Here is a 24,465-nt window from a genome sequence, read left to right as displayed (position 1 = left end):
GGGAGAATTCTACTCGGTGCCAGACAGTCTGTTAAAATCTTGCTTGACAAGCCTGTGTCTTCCAAACTGGAGAATGCAAGCCGCTGCTTCCCGTGACCGAGGAGACAGAGCGCTGAGATTTTGTGTCGTCTGCCTGGACCCCCAAACCCTCTCGTCAAACCTGCCTACTTGTAATTTTCACAAGCCCTACCGGATCTAGAACGTTACCAGTGTTCTAATCATGGAAAGGTAAATTATGTCCTTGGAGACCTCCAGCGGCCCAGCAAAAGTAAGTACAACAGATATTTTTATCTCCATTTAAGAGCTGAAAACACTGAGGTTCATGGACATTGACAGTCTTGCCCATTAAAGCTGAGCTAAAACCCAAGCTATGATACTGGGATCCGAACCCTGAACCATTCTGTTACACCACACTGCCACTGACTTTAAAGTCAAATTAGTTTGTATATGATACCTTGAGATCTGGGATGGATTTGGATCACTGACATATAAAAATGTCCAGATCTCATTTTATATGACAGCAAACTTTACATAATATATGTAGCAAACTTTACATTTATATATATGTGTGTATATATGTACACACATAAATATATGTATATATAATGTATATATCAAATATATATATAAAATTATATGATAATTATGGTGTTAGTGGTGATGATAATTATAATTACTATGTTTCTGTTTTGTCTGTTTCCTCTTCTCCTCTTGTATGTGTCGGTGATTTTGAGAAAATGAAACCAAAAAAAGCATTCTAATAAGCCCAGGAATGGAGAGAAATTACCTTGAAATTATCACTCCTAAAATGGCCACCCTGCTATGGGTTAGGCCGCTCAAAATTAATTGAAATTTTGAGATCCATTTTGATCTGGTTGCTGATTGGTTGCTCACGAATCACATTTTATCAGACTTTTACTATCTCCTATTGAAAATCACAGGCATATACATTTCAACAATTGAAATTAAATCGTTAGAAACCCCTTGTCCCAGGACTGTATTGTGTGGCCTGTCCCTTGAGTTTCTTACTGGCAGAGGGAAAAAAAAAATGGCGACCGCTAAGGTCTCTGTAATCTTTCCATGTCTGTAAGTTTTGTTTGACAGCATTGCTCTCCCATAGAGTAACCATGGCTAACTATTTCATAGACTAGCACACTGAATATATATCAACTCACCCGATGCCAAGGGTTAGTCATTCAGGGAATCTTGTTTAAGGGAGGACATCTAACACCTATGTGATTTGAAAGAACATAATCAGCTCTATTTATGTTACCGCAAATAAGTTTCCAATAAATTCTAACCTGCATATAGATATTTATACAGCCATTATCATCTACTGCAATTTAGATTCTGACAAGCTAAATAGCTGGGTGTTAACTAAGTAGCCTCTGACTATCAAAAATGGTATCGATTCAGGGTTAAAAATTGCGTTTCTGTTAAAACATTTATGATATATAGATTCAATGTATGTGAATCTATTCTATTATTTATATACTTTATGCTGCTCATGGATTTTTATAAATATATATTTTCTATTTTGCTCATGATCTCTGAAGACCTGGTCAGTGGACTGTCAGGCTTTCCAACCTTCCAAAGAAGGAGCCATATTTACTATGGTTATTTTTCTATATTATGCTACAAGTGAGTCCTGTCCAATGGGAGGGGGGGCATGCTCTTTATGCCATTATACAAAGAATAAATCTTAACTTGGAAAATAATACCATAACCAATGTTACATAGCATATGGTGTTATAATCTCAGCTCATCATCAACAAAAACATCCCAGCATAATGTACTGATTTGGGGCACAGCAAAATTCACGGGTAGTGAGGTAGATAGGTAGATAGATACATAGATAGCTAGTACAGAGTCATAACTTTTTTTTTGTCCCTTTGGTTTTTTTCTTGGATAAAAGGATGTAACCTATAATACAAGGTAAGAACATATTACCTGTAAAAATGATTTCCAATGTAGTATCTAGAAAGAGTTGTGGTTAAAATAGGAGAATGAAAAGAGACATTAAAAAACATTTTAATGTTTATTTTTGAGAGAGAGAGAGAGAGGCAGAGAAAGAGCTGGGAAGGGGCAGAGAGAGAGAGGGAGACCCAGGATCTGAAGCAGGCTCCAGGTTCTGAGCTGTCCGCACAGAGCCTGATGTGGGGCTCGAACTCACAAACCGTGAGATCATGACCTGAGCTGAAGTCGGACGCTTAACCTACCGAGCCACCCAGGAGCCCCAGGAGACATTTTATTGTACGATTATTATAAGTATTAAATAATGAGGTTATATATGAAAGGAACTACTCGAAGTGGATTGCAGATAAAAAGATACATCAAGAAAATGCACTGCTTTTGAAAAATAACTGTGCAAGTATTCCGAAAACGCATGCCAATATTAGATTTTCTATTCAAGGCTTATACTTCCGTGTAAGTGTGACTTGAAATGATTGGCCAACGCTACCAACCAGGACTTGAAATATGGAAGATGGCTTCACCGCGAATTAGCCAAGAACGATTTCAGTAATTCACGTAACTCTTTGGGAGGTAGAATTGGAAGTGTCTGACATATATTTATACCACCAGGCTTCTCACTAATATTGTTAGAAATTCAGCATAGTGGTGGTTTTTTTTTTTTTTCTTTTTTTCCCCTAATTCACCACATTTATAATGCATAGTGCATTTTCATGCCAGGTGTGAGGGAATTCCAACTCTTCAGATCCAAGTTGGATTTTTTTTTTTTTTTTTTCTGGCCAGGCCAAGAAACTAAATAAACCTAATCATCCAGGAAGCCGATCTTTTGGATCCGTTTCCTTTAAGAGTGCAGTATATATGATAATGACTTCATTGTCATCAAATAGAATACAATTAATTTTATTTTTTAGTATGTTATCAGCAAGCAAACCACCGGTATTAGCTTGACACCATCTGGGACTGACAGTTTCCTTATTACAAAATATGTAAAAATATGGATTCCCTTAAGGAATCTGTTGCGTTGCATCTGTTCAGATTTTTGTTATATGCTAATGGTTTTAACCCAGCATATGAAGCATGCACACACACACAAAAAAATGACTGAAAATTTTCAGCTGAATTACTTGTTTCACATTTAAAGTATCTCCAAGATGGAGAAAGCTGTGGAGGCAATGCTAGCGACAGGGGACTGAGCAGAGACAAAGGAGGAAGGAGCGAGCATCTCTTCTTAACCTGATGTTTCGTCATCTCCAGATTTGTCTCCAGAGAGTGTCTGACTGCCCACGTAATTAAGGCCACTTGATATGTGAGGGAAGTGGACGGGGAAGAGGGAGCTGTGTGGTGCTAAATCCCAAATGAGCACTGGCTATAACAAAGAGATTGTGACTGATAAGACAATTATTATCCTTATAGCTCTGTGTTCATGATATATTAAACAATCACAGTGATTAAAATGAGCTATTATAATTAGGAGACCATTCTCTGGGATAGAGTTTCTTTTATTTCAATCCCTGGCCTTTCTGTATTTTCTCACCTTTACTTTACTTGGATGCAGAAAATTCATTTGAACGAATTCTGCCTATTGACTAAGAGAGGACTTGGGTTTGAGCCAAAAACATGTAGCAGATTTCAAATGCTGGCCTCGGAGCATCAACCGTTTAGGGGAAGGGCCCGTTTGTGATGGAGAGCATTGTAACACACGGCATTGGGCTTCCAGAGGGATGCGGGGTGCAAGTTTTATGTTGGGGTGCCGCTTCTGCTCTGTGATTGCGAAGAGCTCTTGCTCGAGGCTAGCCGAATATTCACACTTGGATAACGATTTGGTATGAATTGCGTTTCCATGCATATATGTCCTCAGGCTCCAGAATGTGGAACATACTAGGCATTACTTGTTCGCTACTTTTTATCCCAGGATGTATCTATGTATTAAGTTCTAAAATTATTATCAATGCTTTGTAATTTATATTTATTCATCGCAAGTAGGAATTTTCTTTTCTGATAATAAGAATGGCCTCTTTGTAAGAAACATAATGGAGCCTCTATAGCCCACGGTAACTCTCCAATTTCTTGCTAATGTTAGCCGTGTTGGTTTCTTATATATAAAATATTCCCCCAAAAGGTGAAGTATTTGAAAACCAGGTGGATACCACTAAACAGGTTGATTATTCATTGAAGAAAGTATCATGGTTTGCATGAAATGCATCTTTTGAGATCCTTCTATGCCTCATGGAATGTCTTTTGGGGATGGCACTGGTGAAAAGTCTGAAGCATATTGAGAACGTTAATATCTCCAGCCGGAAAACACTCCCGTAAGGTCTATTGATTCAGTTTCATACATTAAAAAACAAAACAAAACAAAAAAAACACATACTAGCATAAAACAAAGCAAGTGCATTTTTTCTTTAGCTGCTGATCACAGAACTTTTTAAAATTTTTAAAAAATGTTTATTCATTTTTGAGAGACAGAGAGAGACAGAGCATGAGCAGGGGAAGGGCAGTGAGAGGGGGAGACACAGATTCCAAACAGGCTCCAGGCTCTGAGCTGTCTGCACAGAGCCCAACGTGGGGCTTGAACTCACGAACAGCGAGATCATGACCTGAGCCGAAGTTGGCCACTTAACCGACTGAGCCACCCCAGGCACCCCTATTTTTTTTTAATTCTTCATTGACCATAGTTCCTTATCCTCTTGCCTGGTGTTTTCAGTCTTGTTTATGTGGGTTACATATATTGACCCATTTTAATCAATACTTTTTTATGCACAGAGTGGTCATGATGAGAAATAATGCCTTACGGTATAATTTATAGCGTACTCACTGCCAATACTCTCCTCCCAATAAGAGGGTGGCTCTAGTTTTTGTACAGAGCAAAAATAGGGATGGCATTTAGTTGTGATTGAAATGAAAAGAATTTACAGACCTTCAGATAAAATAGCACATAATTGCCTTGGGCGGCGCAGTCGGTTGAGCCTTCAACTTCAGCTCCCGGTCATGATCTCGCGGTTTGTGAGTTCGAGCCCCGCGTCCGGCTCTGTGCAGACAGCTCAGGGCCTGGAGCCTGCTTCGGATTCTGTGTCTCCCTCCCTCTCTGCTCCTTCCCTGCTCACGCTCTGTCTCTCTCTCAAAAATAAATAAAGATTAAAAAAATTAAAAAAAAAATAGGACTTAATTGCCCAGAAGTAGCTCAGGGAGTGGGAGGGTAGGGGGGAAATACTTAAAAAATAAGACAAAGACACCAAAAAGAGATACACTGGCTGTGTCTGAGTTAGCAGACACCAAGGGGTGAGATTACCTTTCTCCTAAATAGGCAGCCATTAAACTACAAATTTCCTAAGGAAGAATGATCACCTGCAAACATTTCATGTGTAACTATCTTGTAGCATATGTTCACTCTTAAATCTCTTTTTTCTTTCATATCACTTTGGTTTCTTGAGCACTTGAGCGACGTGGGGCTGGGTGATGAATGCTTTCATTACAGTTTATCATTCAATTCTTGCGGTGAGCCTTTGGGATGGTATCATTTTAATCCCATTCTGCTGAGCAAAACTGAGATCTGGAGAGCTGAAAAAAAGCTCCCCCGTTGAGCTGGAATTTGAAGCCAAGCATCTACCTGACCAGATCTCAAGCTCGTAACCATGGCAGGGCCCAGGGGACTCATTGGTAGGTTTTGCTCACTATGTCTGCTGCAAAGAATTAAGTATATTAGACTGTTTGCTACCAAGTAGGGACGGACTCAAGATCTGTGGGGGAACATGAAAATTTTCATGGGGAGGAGTTTTCTTACAAATCTTCATTTTTTACTCAACCTGAAGGAGTTACCACTTAGATACTTAAATCTTTCCTTAAACTGACCTCATACCAAATAATCCTTTAATGTTTACATGCTCTTCCTGGAACATTCTGGTCTAAAAGTCCCCTTGGATTTCCTTGAGTCATGTCTTCCACACTCATGGGAAGGATCTAGGGAGATTCAGCTTTAAACTGTGGCCTTACAGAAGTTAATATTCTGTTGATTTTAGATTTGAATGCTAATTGATGAGGGTCAGAAAGAAGGATCGCCATTCATCATCTTAAAAGCTAGGAATTTTTCATGTTACGGTTAGGCATCTGTGTGAAAATTGGGCCAACGGGAGTTTGTAATGGATCACGATGAAGTCAGAGCTGGAGTATTTTTCCAGTATATTCCTGATGAGGTATTCAGTAACAGATTTAAGTGGTACTTAATGTTTCCCCACTGCATGCTGTCAGTAGACTTTAAATAAAATCGACCTAGAGTGTAGCTTTGAACTTGGTGAGCCAGGAGAGCTCTGTAGAACTTTACTGATGAGCTTGCAAAAGATAGTTTAAGTTCGTGAAGATATAATTAAAAACATAGCAGCATGATGCTTGATAAAGTCCACCTGTTAAATAATTCAAGAGATGAAACGTTACTTTTTTGTCTCCCTTTTGATGGTATGTTCCTATAGATACTAAAACCATTTGTATTCAAAATTTATTACTGTCCTTGGAAATAAAATGTATTTATATGCTAATATAATGTTAAAAAATGGTACTAGGAAGAATGAGCAGAATGAGTTACCAAGACAGTTAAAAAGTCCAAAAAATATATATATATTTTTTTTGGTTACTGCGTGCAGTGGACATTTGAGAGTTTGGAAAAGTAATGCCTTTGATGGTCAGTTAGTGGGAAAAGCACTTCCCATTTTGTTTGAAGAACTATCACAGCTCCTCAGTCCGGGGGTTCTGGGGGAAACAGGGACGCTGGTCTTACGCCTCATCTGCCCCGGCTCTTGGGGTTTGACCCCGGCCTGGCCACGTGATGATTAGTGATGGGGGCACTGTCCATTGTTGCTCCAATGAAAATTACTCCTCACACTCCTGAGTAAACCATTGGTAAGGACCAAAGGACAGACTGTCTGCGAGGTTACAGGCGGCACGGATGACCAGCGTGATGCTGTTGGCCTGACGCCATGGAAGGATCCCTTGATCTAGACTGAAGCCAGCTAGGGAGAGAGATGGAAGGAATCTTTACTGCCTCGATCACTTGAAAACAGCCAAGCCTGAGATATTTCTTAGGATGTTTTAGTCACATGATTCAAACAAAAAAATCTCTTTTTGGCCTGAGCCAGGTCGGTTTCTGTCGATCGCAACCAAATTCGTCTTCAGTACCAAAGGGAGCCATTCCCTTTCTATCCTTGTAGGTCCAAGTGCAGAGTAAGCCCCAACCCACCGCCCCAATTTGTGTCGTTCTGCCAAGCTCTTGCTCTGTCCTACCCAGAACATTCTCACGCAGCGTGGGCTCTTGCAGGTGACACAATCCACTTAACCGTTGGCAATGGGTATCTCCCTATCTGATAGTCCTTCCGTGGCAGATTCATCATTTAGGGACTCCATGGGAAATTCTACCTCTTCTGGAGTGCCTTCTCCGTGACTCTAGTCAAAGTTTATTCCTTCCTTCCCTTCGCTAAAGTGTTTCATGCTCATCAGTTCGCGTAACTACCACCTAAGCACCTACTGTCGTTCTTTAATCCAATGGTTGCTGCTACTATCATTGCTGTTGTCGTCATTTTATTGATAATGTTCACAAATGGGAGATTTTATTATATTTGACTTATATTATATGTGGGTTTCAGCTCACCTACTCACCAGACTTGCTCTGCTTATGTCAAGTTCGTGTACGAAGGTCATGTGTAAATAGCGCTTGAGTACAAATTTGAGAAGTTCTACGAGGAAGGGAAAAGTAGGTAATCCGTAGCTCTGATTGTGTGCTTTTTGTGCTCACAGTTCCGTATTCTGGCATCTTTATGACCTGAAGCCCTTAGCACAGCAGGAGACACATAGGAGCTATCTGACACTATTTTTTCTTTATTCTTCTCATTTCCCCATTATTAACATAATTTCAGAATATAAGTCAAAGTCTTCATTATGGCCCACAAGGCCCCCATCTTCCTCACCCATTATTTTTCTGCTCTCTCCTCCTGTTGGGGAAAGTCATCGGAAGGATGCGTTAGCCAGTTAACCCGTGAGCTGGAGCTGGGAGATCAGGAGCTCTGCACCCTTTCCCTGTCTTTGGAGTATGGGTTCTGCTTGATGTGTCCACTCCCAGAGGCTGTGCCAAGGACGTAGCCATGATAGAGGGATATAGTGTTGAGAGCACCTGCACGGTATACACGACTGAATCCAGTTAAGGCCTCCATATAAACTTAAAATCTGGCAGACTAGTGTGGGGATCCAATCTGTCCCACTGCTGCCCAAGACAAGTATCTTATGTAAGTTCCCATCGCTTGTTTAAACTCTCACCTACCAGGGGCGCCTGGGTGGCTCAGTCGGTTAAGCGTCCGACTTCAGCTCAGGTCGCGATCTCGCGTTCCGTGGGTTCGAGCCCCGTGTCGGGCTCTGGGCTGATGGCTCAGAGCCTGGAGCCTGCTTCTGATTCTGTGTCTCCCTCTCTCTCTGACCCTCCCCCGTTCATGCTCTGTCTCTCTCTGTCTCAAAAATAAATAAACTTAAAAAAAAATAATAAACTCTCACCTACCAATAAGGAGGTCTTTCCCCACGCTGTCAGCATAGGGGTTGGTTTTGGATTACACTCGGGAAGCTCCTAGAGGGTTGCTCTGTCCTCCTGTTCTCTCCATATCCAGTCTACTGAGCTGTTCTGGCCTCTTTGCTGCAGTCGGAACATGCCAGCCATGCTGTCACCTTAGGGCCTTTGCACATACTAGTCCTTCTGCTGGACATGCTTCCCATGTGTCTCTGTCCGTGTTTTCGAACCTGTGCTCCAAAGTCTCTTTCCACCCTACTCAAATAGCACACCCCCTCCCTACCTAAAAGCTTCTTTCATGCCCCCTAAACTGTTCTGTTTTCCCTATGGCACCTGTCACCTTTAACAGACCATATGATTTGCCATAGTTGTGCTGGCCCCAAACCTACAAAAGTGTGCCTGGCACATAGGCTGTACTCAGGAATTTCTATTAATTGACTAAAGGAATTGCTAATATCCCCAATCTAGGTTTTAAAGCGTATATCCTTACTTCCACTTACCTTACAGTTAGGCTGGCTCTCTCCCGTTCTTTTACATCCTAAGTATTCTGCATCCATGGTACCACTCATACAGTTCCTCTTACTCGGGACGTCCTGCTACTCGTCTTCACTGAACTGTATTAGATGTCACGATCCATCACTTTCTGAGGCCTTTTCCCTCCTCTGAGCTGCACCATCTGTTTAGAGGTCTATGCAGCCTTGTGATGCAAACTAATTCTGTATGTTACCTTCTTTTGCCCTCAGTGTGTATGTTTCATTCCAGAGCGTCACAAAGGACACCAGTCTTTTATTTCTTACAGTCTCCCTGTAATTGCATTCCGGTCATTTAGGCATTTGCTGATTTATTCAGCAGATGATTGGCGAGGACCTGTTACAAAGTAACCACTGTGCTTAGACCATGGGAATACACATCCTTGTCCTGGATGAGTTTATAGATTGGTAGGAAGGGGAGACAGAAAAGCAGACAATTATAAAATATTGAGGTAAGAACAGGGAAAAAGAAACAGAGAAAGGAAAGAAGAACTATATATATATATATATATATATACATATTCAATGTGTATATATGTATATACACACGTGCGTGTGTGTATATATATATTTAATACACACAAGTGATAACTGTTGCCGTTCCAAACATCACATTGACATTTTTTTTAAGAGACGCCTTTTTTAAAAGTTTATTTATAGATTTTGAGAAAGAGAGAGAGAGAGGCAGAGAGAGAAGGAGAGAGAGAGAGAATCCCAAGCAGGCTCCTCGCTGTCAGCGCAGAGCCCCATGCCCTGCTCCGTCTCATAAACCGCGAGATCAGGACCTTAGCCAAAGTCAAGAGTGGAATGTGAAACAGAGTGAGCCACCCAAGCACCCCTCTTTCCACGTTCTGAAATCCTATTGGCCAGTACGGTGTCACATGTCCCTTCTAAACCGATGGCAGGCAAAGAGAAATAGGATTGTCTGTGCTTCCAGTTAGAGTTAGACAAAAGGTTAGAGTCTGATAAAAAGATAAATGACTACTAGTTAGGTAAAAAAAAAAGTGTCTGCCACAAATATATTCTAGATTCTCTGAGGGATAACAGTTGGTCTTCTCCACGGCCTTGGGAGCAACTTAGTCTGCAAGAAGAATGAGCTCAAAAGATATCCATTTAACTTTTCCTGGGTGGCACCTTTTCAGAGAAGCCAATTTATGGCATCATCATCTCCTTACTAAGACGGCAATGGGAATAGCAGACTAGTGATCATGGGGTGTTTGCAAACCCAGATTTAAAAGCACAGCCCACAAAATAAATAATTCTAGGCTAGTTACTCATTCTCCTTGAAAATTATTTTTTGCACCACTAAAAGTGAGATAAGGATAACTTTCAGATTATTTTTTTTTACAGTTTATTTATTTATTTTGACAGTGAGTGTGGGCAGGGGAGGGGCAGAGAGAGAAGGAAGAGAGAAGATTCCAAACAGGCTCTGACTGGCCATCGCAGAACCCGGCATGGGGCTCAGACTCACGAACCATGAGATCATGACCTGAGCTGAAATCACGAATCACTGCTTAACCCGACTGAGCCACCCAGGTGCCGCCCAGATCAATTTCAAGAGTACCTGGCATAGGTGATCAATTTAGAACCTATTATTGTTATTAATATCATTATTTTATTATTACTATTTGTCAGAGGATTTGGGACTAACCCAAGTCCTAAGACTAAATGGAAATAATTGGTTAAATAGAATTCACTACATCAAAGACCTAGAAAGGGCAGGGTTGGTTTGTGCATTTACGTGAATGAAATTTGCAACTAGCACTACCTGCTTCATCAGCAGGAAATTGAGAAACTACAGTCTCACTGCAGTGTCCCCATGCTTTCTTCTGTGGGGCCAAATATTGTTCATTTCCTTCAGTCCTGTTCTTTTGTTTTATTATGTGCTTATCTACCTTATTTTTTTTTAACATTTGATTATCTTGTATCTACTTCAGCCAAAGCCCTGTGCATCTGTCACCTGCAAAAAACCTTCACACATCTTCACTGCAATGCAAAACCTCTTCGGTGTTGAGCATGCTTTCACCTCCAGTTTCTGCAAGTAGTTAAAAATAGTGCAGTCCAGATTTGTTCTTTACCTGTATCTCAAAACCAGAGCGATTCTGTGTGCTCTTTTCACAGGGGTTGGTGCCGGCACTCTTACTCTAGCCATTATCTCCCTCAGCCACTGGGAATATCTACTGTGAGCCCTCGGGTATGCAAGGAGACTGTAAGTAGAGGGAAAAGGAGAAGGCAAACTGGAAAAAGAGGGTGACTTCTCTTAGATGTCAGTGTAACAAATTGCCCCAAGGAAAAGGGAAGGCATTTTTGCTTCAGGGAAGGTAACTTTGATAAGGGGACAAAGCAGCTGAAGATATCTTAGTAGATCCAAGATACTCAGTAGAGAGGGTGAGGGAGTTTTGTGAATCCAGACAGATTCCTGCAAGCCTTAATTTGCTTAAAGTTCAAAATCAAGCCAGAAACAAGCTTTTCCTCACCTCCATCATAGACTTCTGGCTTTCATTAGCAGAAATGATTCTTGGTTTTCTTTTAGGTAGGGTTGTTTATTTTGAAATAAAGAGAGAGAGAGTGTGTGTAAGAGAGGCAGAGAGAGGAGGTGAGAGAAATTCTTTTTTTTTTTTAATTTTTTTTTTAACGTTTATTTATTTTTGAGACAGAGAGAGAGAGAGCATGAACAGGGGAGGGTCAGAGAGAGAGGGAGACACAGAATCCGAAACCGGCTCCAGGCTCTGAGCGGTCAGCACAGAGCCTGACGTGGGGCTCAAACTCACGGACCGCGAGATCATGACCTGAGCCGAAGTCGGCCGCTTAACCGACTGAGCCACCCAGGGGCCCCAGTGAGAGAAATTCTTAAGCAAGCTCTGAGCTGTCAGCACAGAGCCCAACGTGGGACTCCATCCCACCAACTGTGAGATCATGACCTGAGCCAAAATTGAGAGTCAAGTCTGATGCTTGACTGAGCCATTCAGGCGCCCTCCCCTCGCTTAGGTCTTATTTTTATTTATCTATTTTACAGGTTTGGAAGTTCAACAGCCAAAAGTGCTTCCTGTTGACTCAAAGCTTTTGTAAGCATGCCTCATGATGGGAAGAAATCATGCAATGTTTGTTTTAGAAATGTGAACGGCTGTTAGTTACTTTTTTTTTTTTTGTTAGTTACTTTTTAAAAGAAAAGGGGGAACAGTGCACATTTCAGATAGTTGTGAAAAACATGTAGGAGCATTAACATGCTGCAGAGTTCAGGTTGCTAATATAACTGATGTGGCGTATAAAATAAAGCATCTACCAAGTACCGTGGACCCCTCTTACCTTGGTTTCGCTTTCCACGGTTTCCGTCACCTGCGGTCGACTGTGGTCCAGAAGCAGATGCTAATCCACCTGATGTACTGTCCGGTCAATGCTACATTACGGTGCCTACATCATTCATCACGCTTCATCTCATCATGTGGGCATTTATCAGCTCACATCATCCCAAGAAGAAGGATGAGTGTAGTAACAATCACATATTTTGAGAGAGAAATAAAGACCACATGCACACAACTTTTATTACAGTATATTGCTATAATTGTGCTCTCTTATTATTAGTTATTGTTAAGCTCTTACGGTGCCTGATTTATAAATTAAACTTTGTCATAGATATGTATGCATCGGAAAAAACACAGGGCACATAAGGCTGGGTTTCAGGCATTCACTGGGGGTCTTGGAATGAATCCCCTACAGGTAAGGGGCAACACTATAGCAGAATATTAACGTTTAAACAGTTAGTACAGCAAGCATTTGGTTTTGTATATGTAGGATCTTCATTAATTATTTTGTTTTAGAAAAGTTAAAATTGAATCTAAAAGATATTGTCTCCCTATTTCCCAGATTAACCAAAATTAACAAATTTAAACACAGTTTGGACCACAGAACTCTCTATAAATATTTATTGAAAACCTTATCTTATTTTTTTTTTGGTATTTCTGATACCAAGCACGCTATACAAAGTCAATAATTCAATCTGTTAAAGAAATCGGTTAATAAGGACCTTAATGAAGTCGTCATATCAGAGAAGCTGAGGCAAACAGCTTGTAGAAATGTAGAGGGGTGCAGAGCAGGGTAGAAGTAAATTTAGGAGACCAGACTCCACCTTTGCTGTCTACATGATCATAGACACATCCGTTAACATCTCTGTGGTTCAGGTAAACCCACCTCTTCACTATTATTATTCCATCCCTGGTCAGATCGGTTTTACTTTCAATTCATGATCAAAGGTCACTCAACACTGCATGGAAATTCTACGGTTTCCTGGGCTGCTTCAGGTTTTATGTCTTTATCCAGAGTTAAGGGAAGCCCTCGAAGAGGTTTTAGCAGGGCAAGGACCTGATCAGATTGCATTTGGGGAAGGATTTTCATACAGTACCTCATTTTATCCTTGTAATAACGGTGCATGGGGGACGGGGGGTGCTATTATTCTTTTCAGCTCTAAAAAACCCTGAGGCACAGTGAGGTGAAGTAATGTGCAGAGACCCACAGCTGGCAAGTTGTGGATTGAGGATTGGAATCCAGGCAATTTGTTCTAGATTCTGTTGTTTTGAATGTGTCGAAAACATCTAAGGGTAGACATTGATGGCTCATAGATAATTGGGACTAGGGTTTAGCAAGAGGCCTGAACCATGTCTTAGATTTATTAGTCACCAATACATAGATGCCTGGGTGGCTCAGTTGGTTAAACATCTGACTCTTGATCTCAGCAGCTCAGGTCTTGATTTCAGGGTCAAGTTCAAGCTCCAAATTGGGTTCCACAATAGGCGTGGAGGCTACTTAAAAAATACAGCTGGGGCGCCTGGGTGGCTCAGTCGGTTAAGCGTCCGACTTCGGCTCAGGTCACTATCTCTCGGTGTGTGAGTTCGAGCCCCACGTCGGGCTCTGTGCTGACTGCTCAGAGCCTGGAGCCTGTTTCGGATTCTGTGTCTCCCTCTCTCTCTGACCCTCCCCCGTTCATGCTCTGTCTCTCTCTGTCTCAAAAATAAATAAACGTTAAAAAAATTAAAAAAAAAAAAATACAGCTGATGATAGATAGATAGATAGATAGATAGATATTGAAAATTATGTTCACATGTGACAATATCTAGATTGAGGGTACAAAGGGGTAGGACAGAGTTCTACGCCAAAGCCAGGAGGGATGCCACCATTTGGTGATTAGGAGGGTTAAATATGCCAGCAAAGCTGGTGGAGAAGAGTGGTCAGAGTTAGCCAGGAAAATGGGAGGATATGGGGCCACAGAGTGTAAGATGATAAAGGGCACATCTTAACAATCTTGAGTGCTTCTGAGAGGTAAAATACCAGGGGGGCAAAAATGTCCATTGCATTTGATAATATGGACTTTCGTTGTGATCTTATAAGAGTCTTGAAAGAACGGAGGGGGGTTGAAGCTAGATTAAAATAAGTTTCCTCGTCATTCTAAAACTTCTGTGACTTTGAATTTGAAGGATCCCCACCTGAGGAAGATAATAGCCTTTGAGCAAGGCTATTATGATACTCAGGTGCCAGTTTCAAGCCACGTTGCCGAAAGTGGCCTGTTTGGTGACATTTTGACATAGAGAATCTTTCCAAATTAGCAAAAATAAAATCACGTGCCTTCTTCTCTCAGCACTGCCCTTCATATGCTGCCTGCCCTCACCTAGAAGATGCAGATGACGGGTGGGTAAGAGAAGCTGGCATCGATGGAGAGAGAACTGGGTTCAGATGTCTCAGGCCTCTGAAAGAAGGAACATTTCTGCAAGCCCTATATTCTCGCTTATCGAATCAACTCTTCAGAAGACAGCGTCCGGTGATTGGTGAAGACACGCTTATCAAGCGAGTCACTGTGACGTCGTAGAGCAGAACTTCTTCCCAAACAAGTGTGATTTTGAAAGTTTACATTTAACCTAAACACTTTTGTTTTTTCACGAAGCAGCTTCAGGTTATTTTTAGTCAAGTCTGAAATATGCGTCAAACACTCCTTGTCAGACTACTGAAAAAATAAGAAAAGTTGTATTTTTGAAATTTGTTTAATGTTTATTTATTTTTTGAGAGACAGAGATAGAGCATGAGCAGGGGAGGAACAGAGAGCGAGGGAGACACAGAATCCGAAGCAGGCTCCAGGCTCTGAGCTGTCAGCACAGAGCCCGACATGGGGCTCGAACTCACTGACCGCGAGATGATGACCTGAGCCAAAATAGGACGCTTAACAGACTGCGCTGCCCACGCACCCCTGAAAAGTTGTATTTTAATTGATTATGGTTTTTCTGCCATTTGGGAAAAAAATCCCATTATAATAGCACTTTTAAAGTTATTTTGTACTTAATTGAGTTTTTCTTTTTTGACCAGATATCTGATCAAATCAAATCATTATGTCTCTACAGGCTCTCCTTTAATCTCCTTTAACTGAGTATGACAGGAGATAAGAATAAGGATCCTATTTACAAAAATGGCTTTCCTGCAAGGACTTCTTTACAAATGACATGGGTAATAATTTTCAAAATACATTGTATTTTTCTTTTTTTAAAAAAAAAATATTTATTTATTTTTGAGAGAGAGAGAGATAGTGTGTGAGCAGGGGAGGGGCAGAGAAAAAGAGAGACACGGGATCCGAAGCAGGCTCCAGGCTCTGAGCTGTCAGCACAGGGCCCCACGCGGGGCTTGAACTCACGAACTGTGAGATCACGACCTGAGCCAAAGTAGGACGCTTAATCGACTGAGCCACCCAGGTGTCCCAGTATATTGTATTTTTCACATTTGATGTTGGACCAGGTTCGATACAGGGATGGCTGTCTTCACAGGGGTGCGTGATATTTGTTGGTTGTGTTTTGGCTTTTGTTTGTTTTTTTATTATTATTCGTTTCTTGCTTTGTGTTTGTTTTGTGCGTTAAACTTACTCCTTTCTAAACTAATCTAGCAAGTGAAATTTGAGGTGATAAGATGATTTCAGAAAAAAACGAAAGCACGCGTCACCATTCCTAGGCGTACTGCTTCAAAGATTTCACAAACCCTAAGGTTATTGGACAATGCTCCTAGTATCAAAAAGTAACTGTTTAGATTGTTTGACAACATGTTTAAGTTCTTTTGAAACTTTTTTTTTTTTTTAACTTGGAATATAATCTCCCCTAAGCACCTGCTCCATTATTCTTGGGGAAGAAAATACACTTCCTCCACATCAGGCTCCCACTTCGGCTGGTCTCCCACGGGAATCATCCCTGATGGACCTTCTTGGCATCGGTGATTGCAATGATGCTCTCACTGTGGAGACTTTTCAGTAACAGGACAATCAGCACACGTTCCTTTTCATCTGTGCCTTCCATAATTTTCTTTGGCAGAGGTCTCATCAAAAATGCTTGATTTTTTCTTCCCCAATTAGAATTCTTCAAAGGAGAGAAAATGTGACTTGGAGTCCAGGTTTTGTAGCAAATGGTTTAAGACCACAGCTGTTCTGGCTTTTGAAGTCCCCTCTGCCCACCTCTTGATGCTGAAACCCTCTTAATAGCAGCATTAGCTATTTCAACTCCATTTTCTGACAGGATAGGTCGAGAGTGAGGGAAAACCTTTCATGTGGGACTTTTCTACTCTGCTACCTTGCTTGAAAGAGAAAAAATCATTTGTATATATCTGGTCCTAGCACGTACATGTAGTTTAATCTCCTTGCTTAGTAAGCAGTGATGGCTACTGCTAGGTTTTCCTTTATTCTGCCTTAATTAAAGGCAATTCAAGTTCCATACAATTAATTTCAAGGACAGTCACTCAAAGTTGCACTGATGCAATGCAATTGCAGGTGTAAGGCACAGATTAAGCCTCAAATATTCCCAAGAACAAGCTCTTTCCGTTTCTGGTCAGAAAGGGCTGAGGAAAGATATGAAAATGAGTTGAGATAATTTCTTGCCAGAGCTAGACAGGGAAAACAAGATTGCTTGTATACTTATCTTAAAAATTAGAAGAAAACGCGTGCATCCTAAATCAGCCCTTTCCTTCGGCGAAGGGCGATGTTCACACCTGTAAATTCAGTTGTGTGAAGGCAGTCAAATGATACATGAAGTCGCTTTTCTCCAGCATTGGCAACTCCGTACCACTGGACGGACACTTCCTTCTTTGGGACAGAGCCGGAGGCAAGGTCTACTTGGTGAAGCTGAGGAGGGTGAACTAGCTGATGATATTTTTGATTGCCTCCATTGGCATGTGGATGTTGGGCGAAAACCATGTGTAAGCAGATTCTTTGGTATACGCTCAACAGCTGACGTATTCATTCCGTGAAGCCCTTAAATCTCTTACCTCTTCATAGGTATTTTCTGACTTTCACACTTGACTACAACTTTGATTTTTAATTTTATTTTCCGGAAGAAACTTGAACTTTTGAGCTTGGGTTGAAGGTGAAGTGTTTTGCGTGGTCAAGTTAATTGCACGCATCTTTCAGCGGACCTAAGCTTATGCAGGTTTCTGGTGAAAATGTGATTTGTAAGTAATGGTTTTCAGTCACACTTCACACCTGCTCTTTGAGAGTTCATTAATATGTGTATTTTGAGAGTTGGGTTGTTGTTTGAACGGTTGTGGCTGGTGCTTCAGAACAAGGTGCTACAGCAGTAGAATCTGAGAAAAAGTAATGAGTTGGGACTGATGCAGGGTGACCCGGGTTTCTACTGATGACCTACTTGTGGTGTTATTTGACATTATACACACTAGGCAACTTACCACGGGCTATCCTCATCAAGATTCCACCTTGGTTTAGGCAGCGTGTTCTCTGAAAGTTGTGAGAAAACTCAGTGTTAATCTATCGGGACTTGATACATAGATCTTAGATTTAACAAAAGAAGTTTCTCCTATATAATTGCAAGTTTGTTGCTGTGCCCTGAGGCACTGAGACTTTCCAAGCTTTCCTGGTGGTGGTGGGTAAGCTGGGGCTTGCCTCATATGACAGTCCAAATTGTTCTGGTATTGTTAGTAGAGTATTTGTAGGCTTCCTCTACCTTTTGAAGGTCTTGTCCTCCCTAGGGAGAAGTTTGGGGAACAGAGATCTCCATCATGGCTGCCTACCCTTCACCTACACACCAAATGGGTGATGACAATGGAAAAGTGTAGATAATTCTGGGGAGTCTCACTGTTAGCTGCCGGGTGGCACAATAAAGAGCCAAAGGAGAGGAGTCCCAGGGAGGCTATCATTGACTGTCTTCTAGGAAGTTCTCGGAAATGGCTGGGAAATATTGGAGGAGGAGAATGATCGTATGTGATCACTCTCAATATTGAGGGTGATCAATACTTAATAAATATGAATACTTCCAGGTAAAAATTGCAGAGCAAATAGTTCCCCAAATCTCTCTGTCTGGATGCCACAAACATAATAGAACAACTAAGCAAAATGTTTGCCAGCAAGAACTAAAATGAAAAAGGTTATGGCTTTGGTCATAAACTTCTAAAAGTCATAGCCAAGGGGAATAAAAAAAAAAATCTTGGTCAAACCTTTAGTTACATCTCCCTTCCCAAGAAACGGCAGTGGGAAAAAAAAAAAAAAATGAGTCAACAAAATTCTGAGAGTTCTTATGAATATCCTACAATTAGAAAACAATCCAGTTAAGAACGAACATTTAACCCTAGGTAAAGGCAGGGAATGATTCTAGTTATGGTGGGCAACCTATCTATTCCCGCAACATGTTGGTGGAGGCTGAAGGGATTCATTTTGTTTCCAGATCTATGGGAAATTAGAGCACTTATCTGAATTTTGCAGGCATACTTCTAGGTAGCAGCCACAGAGTAGAGTGAACTCTCTTAGAAGACATTAAACCATCTCTTAGATACAGGGATCAGCCAAACTTTGGCCTGTGGGCCTGCCCCCTGCTTTACAAATAAAGCTTTATTAGAACGCAGCTCTGCCCATTTGTTTATTTATTGTCTATGGCTGCTTGCATGCCACAAGAGCAGAGTAAATGAGTTGCAACAGAGACCGTAGGTTCATAAAACTTAATGTATTTCCTATCTGGCTCTTTGTAGAGAAAGTTTGCCCAGTCTGTCTTAGACAAAAGGGGGGAGCTGAAGTTGCCCAACAAATTATAGAGTATGCTAACGCCGAAATAGAGACAATTACATGACGTATGAATAAGGCGAGGGAAAAATACATTGTTGTCTGTGTAAACACCGAGAAGAAAAGAACCATAAAACCCACTTTGGAAGAAAACATAACTGAAGAAAATATAGAAAAAGGGCCATACACCACAAAAATCACTAAGGAGAGGATGACCTAAAATTAAACATTTCAGAGGCACGAAGATCAGCTAACCTAAAATGATAAATGTGAACATGGCAGAGCTAAGGAAATGACTGGAGATTATGAAACAAAACCCAACAGAGCAACCGCATCTTTGTTATTAGATAAGTTACAAAGAACCAGAGACAGCACACATACGGTGGAGAATCAAATTGTTGGCATAGACAAAAGGTTTGAGATCATCATGATAATTGCAGAGCAAACGGAAAGTGATTTTAAGAAATAGAGAAAAGCAAGTAGGTATTGGAAAACATACAAAGATGTTTTGATGACAGGAGCGTTTACTATTCTTATACTAGAGAACAAAATGTATAGAAATTTTCTTTTTATATAAAAAAGAATAGTATTGTCAACTACAAGAGTATGCCATATTCCAGGAAAACTTGAAACAGAGCAAGAGGTGTATTATTTAAAACCCTAAACTTCCATAAGAAAGAAGAAAATGGGAGCCATTTATAATGTGGCAAAAAAACTGAGCTAGTCTCAAAATTTTCCACAACTTTCAATGCCAGGCAATGTAATAATAACTGACCTCAATAATGATCCCTAACCAAGCCGTCCTTCAACTATGGGGGGTGACAGGTAGCCTAATCCATTAAAGAACTGAAAGAATACAAGACCCCCCCCCCCCCGGGACTTCTGTGCCCCTAAACCCGCTCATACAAAACTTAAGGAAATGTAATCATTCACAGGAAGAATGAACAAACCCTCATAAAAAGATGAGTGCAGCATTAAATGCCAGAGAACAGAATGTACCAGGGAAAAGGAAATGTGGGTGATGTACCTTTTATACATGAATTATCCCATTAGCAGAGAGGCACCACACATTCTCAAACATGCAAGAATTTAGAAACTATCTTGTCCAGGAAACAAAGTCAAAATAAATAAATACTTAAGTAATGAAAATAATAACAACAGCATCGAGCCGGTCAAGAACCCACACAGATACAAAAAATTAACAAACTCAGAAATAGATGAGCCATATTAAAAAAAAAAAAACAAAAACAACTAGCAACAGCAGTTATGGCGATTATTGAAACAAATAGAATAGAGTTGAAGATATAATATAAAAACATCGGCAAACTTGAAGAGGTGAAAATAGATGTTGAAGCAAGGGGATTAGATATGAAGAAGTGTGCTAACTTTCTAATTTTTCATGGTTTGAGTTCAATGGGTATTGACTAAAATTGAAATATTTTGTTTCCAAAAAAACAGAATGACTACAGTGTGTTTAATTTTAATCGCTATTTATTTCTATAATGCTTAAAATCTTTAGGAACTAAGAGTTCTTGAGGTGACAGGACTTTCTCTAAGGTCGACTGATTTTATCTGTTACATCACAATTTCTATTCCCTCCGTGAACTTCAAAAAAGTTTAAATGCTCTCAAACTTAAAACATTGTAAAAATGCAATTTATGACATTTTTTAATATTCACTTTGTCCACACACATTCATCCATTTTTCTACCCATTTAGTGTCTCTCTCTGCTTTCTCTCTCTCTGTTGGTTTATATTCATGTTTATTTTTACATTTAGAATTCATATTTATATTTGGATGTATTCACATGAATTAAAATGTGTGGAGTAACATCCCTGATGTCAATGGTGGCTCTTTCTACGTAGGCAGATTTTTTAAATATTTTCTTTTCTTTTCCTATTTTTGGTGATATGCTTGTTATTGCCTTTGTTAGAATAATGATGTCACTGAAGTCAAATAAAGTCATTGAAAAAAAATGAATTAACTCATTATTCATAAGCCCTAAGAAGATTTTGGATGATTTATGTGAAAATACAAAAATGATGAAAGATACGTAGTAACACTTAAAAACAAAATTCTGAACTAAAGGAAGCGAAGTAATTTTAAAATAAAATGCAGTCGACTTATCTGGCCTAGGGAAAATTGTAAAGCTGACAAAATCCACCTCTCCTCTATGAATTCTTTCTCTTACATTAGGACTCTGAACTGGGGAATGGTATAGATTTTTTAAAAAAATCTATTAGTGTAAGAATCCCACCTGGGGCACCATGTTATGTGGTTTCCCACACTTTCCCCAGGATAAAAATGTTTCTCTCTCGATCGGTCCGATGCTGATTTGTTATGATATTTCTGCCAAGGCATTACTGTCTAACCTATTGTCTTATTATGTTACACTTTCTAGAAAACATTTCTGTTACGACCCCATCCAAAGGAGTGCAGAATGCTACAGAGCAAATGAGGAAAATATTTATGGGCATAAACACGATCTGTTGCTCAACTCCTATATCCCTTTGCCAACAAAAAGGGAAGGAATTGGGTCATGAGTTGAAGACTCACTATTCTAATCTTACCATTTTTCTAAGAGACCTAAAGAATCCTTGAATCACATTATTTATTTAGAAAGTCAAATGAGGAAAGGTCAGCCTGCAAGCGGCTTAGAAAAACATCCCATGACTTAAGATGTCTAAAGAAACAAGATTATTAATAAAACCCATTGTTTTGGTCTTTGAAAAGTGTGATTGACTTTTCTGATTAACCACAGCCCTAGAAATTGGATTCATATCTATTCTCTCTTAAATGTTGCCGCATATCCTAACGATAGTCCAAACAGATAATCATACCTACCAGCAATGATAATGCGATCCTCAAGAGACGGAAGGCGAGGAGAGTGAGTAGAACATTGTTTGGGCCCCAGCTGTGTTTAGCTTTCAACAAACCATGTGTTTCTTGTTAGACCATCTTCTTACTCCTTTGCCTTCCTCCTGACTCTTCAGCGAAAAACAGGATTTCAGCTCAGAGGGCCCAGAGTGAGTTCTTTGAATTCCCTGTGTCGTAACCTCAGTCTTTCTTGCATACCATCAGCAAATCTGGACAACGGTGACAATAAGCTGAAAGCTTTTTTTTTTTTTCCCTTCCTTTTTTTTGGTTTGTTTTTAACTGAACCATAAGCAGAGGCTTAAAACCACCCACAGCAGTTATGTGTAGGTAGAGGTAGAATATTAAAATATAGTCTGGGAAAAGACTCTCAACTCTATCTCATCAGAGATTTGGAAGTGATTACCAAGTAGTTTTTTGGTCTGGTGGTAAAGCGCTGGCTACATCCCCCATCTGCACTGTGGCCAGGAGTCTCCAGGCTCCTGTGGCTGCGGGCCATCCAGAGCCACGAGACCTGAGACCTAGAAATGCAGGCCTTGGCTGCTGGAGAGAATGCTAATCCTTCCCGCCTCCTCCATTTTCCCTGCCCCTCAGTGCAGTCTCCAACCCCCCCAAAGCCACAAGTGTGTAAATGCATTCATTTTCCAGGAGCTGTTTATTCTGTTTAATAGACACCTATTGCCCCCTCATCCTTTCTTTTTAGACTGTCTGGACAGGCACAAAGCAAATTAGTGCAAAATGCTTTCAGTCAAGTGTCAGGTGGAATCATAGTGATGAATGCTCCACTCTTGGGCTTTCGAACTCTCTGGGTGCGTGTACTGACAGCACTGTCTCCCTCAATTACAGCCTCCTGGATGTGTCTCTGAAGTCTGCGTGGAATGCCAAAGCCAATCCCCTAACTTTGGAAGGTTCTGTTCCAATAAAGACATTTTGAGCTCTCCGTGAGAGAAGAAACCAAAATTGACATCGGAAGTTTCCGAAAGTTTCTTTTTTTCTTTTTAATTTTTTTTTAATGTTTATTTATTTTTGAGACAGAGAGAGACAGAGCATGAACGGGGGAGGGTCAGAGAGAGAGGGAGACACAGAATCCGAAGCAGGCTCCAGGCTCTGAGCTGCCAGCACAGAGCCCGACACGGGGCCCGAACCCACGGACCGTGAGATCATGACCCGAGCCGAAGTCGGACGCCCAACCGACTGAGCCACCAAGGCGCCCCTCCGAAAGTTTCAAATATATATCTCTTAATGGAGCATTTCCAGGATTTGTTGGTTCTTTTTTTTTTTTTTTAAGTTTATTTATTTTGAGAGAGAGAGAGTGAGCAGGGAGATGGCAGAGAGAGGGGGAGAGAAGAGAATCCCAAGCAGGGTCTCAGCTGTCAGCGCAGAGCCCGCCTCGGGGCTCAAACTCAAAAACCGTAAGATCACGACCAGAGTGGAAATCAAGAGTCGTATGCTTAGCTGACTGAGCCACCTAGGCATTGCTTTCTCCCTCTCTCTCTCTCTCTCTCTCTCATTCTTTTTTCCCTCTTTTTCTTTCTGCAAAAGGCAGATTATTTTTTCTCTACATCATCTGGGACTTAAATTATCAGTTTTTACCACTACAATTATCATGATCAACCACCGATGTATTAAAACTTGTGAGAAATAGCCCCTTCATAACTCAAAATGTGGGAAATACAGCGGTAAGTTCTTGGTTACAAGAACAAGTTAGGATACTTGGAAAAAAAAAAAAAAACTATTACCTCTACTCCAAATACTAATGAAAAGATATCTAGTTGGTTGGCTTTACAACGTAATGTTTCTGATATTCCAAACTTCATTGACAAAGTGGGATTTTTTAAAAAAAATGTTAATTTATTTATTTTGAGAGGGCAAAAGAGAGAGGGGGAGATGAGAGAAGGAGAGAGAGAATCCCAGGCAGGCTCTGCGCGGCCAACACAGGACCTGAAGTGGGGTTCAATCCCATGGAGCTGATTAGCTGAAATCAAGAGTCAGATACTGAACTGACTGAGCCACGCAGGCACCCCCAAAGTGGGCTTTTAGATGCCATTTGCCATTGCAAGACCTTGACTCCTGGCATATTGGTCCTGAGTTAAAACCTAGACACATAATTTAAGCCAATCAAATCCTCAATAGTCAGGGAACTGAGGGTCAGCCAAATGTTCGTGGGAGACAGAAGGAAGATCCATGAAGAAGTATTCCTGAGGTTCCTGGATTTGCTCTGGCCCTTTGGTTTATCTAAAGGTTTGTTCAACTCTTCCTATGATGCTATGCAATACTCTTCTTACAAACCTGTTGATGACAAACCATCAATATGACTTGCAACAAAATAATTGCAACAAAATAATAATTTTAACTTCTATGAAAAGATTCAGATAGCTAAATCTGAGCACACTTCAACTGAAGGATTGGGTGTAGATGTCCAACCATCTTCTACTCCCAGCAGACTCCCTAAGATTCAGTAATCTGCTGGGCACGTAAGGTGATCCCTTTTCTGACTTAAAAATGAGCAATGATGGGTGCCTGGGTGGCTT

The sequence above is a fragment of the Panthera onca genome, chromosome B3 (genome assembly GCF_046562875.1).
Source record: "Panthera onca isolate mPanOnc1 chromosome B3, mPanOnc1 haplotype 2, whole genome shotgun sequence".
NCBI lineage: Eukaryota > Metazoa > Chordata > Mammalia > Carnivora > Felidae > Panthera > Panthera onca.
The sequence above is the reverse complement of the archived record's forward strand: the minus strand, read 5'-3'. Positions refer to the sequence as shown.